At 43.3% G+C, this 2326-nt stretch overlaps 1 non-coding gene across 1 annotated transcript; it reads left to right on the top strand.

Moving 5' to 3' along the window:
- The first annotated feature begins 2219 nt into the window (after nucleotides 1–2219).
- LOC112537003 lies at nucleotides 2220–2326 on the top strand. Its single transcript, XR_003080924.1, has one exon. It is a non-coding gene; the product is annotated as a small nucleolar RNA R71 (small nucleolar RNA).

Here is a 2326-nt window from a genome sequence, read left to right as displayed (position 1 = left end):
CTTTTTTACTACTTCCTTCATGGCTCACCCAAGAACTGTCAGAAATAGGATAAATCAATCCTGCATCAAGGAGCTTAATTACCTCCTTTTTTACTACTTCTTTCATGTTCGAGTTAAGTCGCCTCTGTGGCAGAACTATTGCTCTATAGCTATCCTCTATAAGAATCTTGTGAGAACAGAAACTAGGGTTGATCCCGGGAATATCAGCAATCTTATAGGCGAAGGCCTTCTTATACCTCTTGAGTACATCTAGAGTTTTTGCTCGCTCCTTAGGTGTCAAATATGTTGTAATAATCATCGGCAACTTTTCTTCCTCATCCAAGAATCCATAGCTTAAGTGCTTGGGTAACTCCTTCAATTCTAAGGCTAGGGGGTCCTCGAAAGAAGACTTCACTTTCTGTACTTCTGACCTGTCAAGAGTAATAAAAGGATCAGTAGAATAGCTAGGCTTAGTAGCCAACAAACTAGGGAGCTGCTCCAACACTTGCTTGTTCGACAGCTCCTCCTCCTCTCCTTGCAAAGCTACCTGTAAAGGATCATCACGCAATATTTCCTGTAAATGAGACTTAACCAAATTATCCAGAATATCAATCGAAAACACAACATCATCATGGTCTAAAGAGTGTCTCATAGTAGTAGCTAGGTCGAAGGTAATGGTCTCATGGTCTACCCTAATTTGAAGCTTTCCATCACAAATATCTATTACAGCCCTAGATGTTGCAAGAAAGGGTCTACCTAGGATCAAAGGCACACTACTCTCACCTTCCATATCCATAACTACAAAATCCACAGGACAAATAAACTTGTCTACCTTAACAAGCACATCTTCAATAATACCCCTAGGAATTTTAACAGTCCTATCAGCTAATTGAATGCTCATCCTAGTGGGCTTAGGTTCACTCAAACCTAACTTATCAAACAGACTAGTGGACATCAAATTTATACTAGCTCCTAAATCAGCTAATGCACCACTAATAGGCAAATCGCCAATGATACAGGGAACAGTAAAACTCCCTGGATCTCTCCTTTTGAGTTGCAGCTTGATCTGAAGAATAGTCGAACACTCCTCATTCAGAGTCACTAGTCCCAAATCCTCTAGCTTCCTTTTATTACTCAAGATTTCCTTTAAGAACTTGGCATACTTTGGCATCTGCGAAATAGCTTCAACAAAAGGCAAGTTAATCTACAATTGTTTAAACAAGTCAAGAAACTTACCAAACTGCTTATCAACCTTCTCCTACTTAAGTCGAGCTGGGTAGGGGACTGGTGGCTGGTACTCTCTCACAGGGCTCTTCTGCCTGTCTTCCACCTTTTCTTCTCCCATTATCTCAGGCTCTAGCTCCTTCCTAGCTGGCTTATCCTGCATGAAAACATCCTCATCATCAGCTAATGGTAGAGAGCTAGACAATTGCTTACCAGATCGCAAGGTGACAGCCTTGCAATGCTCCCTAGGGTTTGACTCTTTTCAGGCTTGGGAGCGATCCTCAGGCTCTCGACAAAGATCTTAGAAATCCGCCCAATTTGACTCTCTAAATTCGGATGGATGCCTCACGATTCCTTAAAGCATTGTCTGCCCATCGAATCTCGCCCTACCGACGTGATAAACTTCATCATCGCCTCCTCCAAGTTAGATTTCTTCCTACCGGTAGACTGAGTCGTGATGTGATAATCGTCATGCTGTCGCTGGTGGCTGATGCTACCGAAAGTTCGTGGACCCTAGGCATCATTGTTTCTCTACCCAAAATCTAGATGATTACGCCAGCCAGGGTTGTATGTGTTGGTGTATGGGTTGTTCTGCTGTCTAGGTGCATTACCTATGTAGTCTACCTGTTCAATATCAGCAGAAATAATAGAAGATGAAGAATTATTACTTGAAGCAAACATACCTCCCGCATTATAGTTTGCACCGTAGTGCAGGCCATCGCAAAATTCACAGCTTATCTAGGCTGCATGAACTGGCATCTGAAGCTGGTCTAACTTCTTGGTCAAAAGCTCCACTCGAGCTGCCAAGGCTACTGTGGAGTCCAAATGATTGACCACTCCCTGCCTCACTGGTCGGCTCCTAGAAGACTGCCACTGGTAATTGTTCATGGCCATCTCCTCTATTAAGTTTTGAGCCCGCCGCCTTACCTGCTCAAATACCTCCCGGCCGATCAACCATTTGTCTAGTAGCAAGGTTTAAACCACTATAGAATGTCTGAACCTGCTTCCAGACTAGTAGACCGTGGTGTGGACAACATCTCAACAAGTCCTTGTACCTCTCCCAGGCATCATTCATGCTCTCGTCTTCCATCTGCACAAAAGAAGAAATGTCATTCCTTAATTT

The sequence above is a fragment of the Ricinus communis genome, chromosome 2, assembly GCF_019578655.1.
Source record: "Ricinus communis isolate WT05 ecotype wild-type chromosome 2, ASM1957865v1, whole genome shotgun sequence".
NCBI lineage: Eukaryota > Viridiplantae > Streptophyta > Magnoliopsida > Malpighiales > Euphorbiaceae > Ricinus > Ricinus communis.
This window is presented reverse-complemented; position numbering and strand designations above follow the sequence as displayed.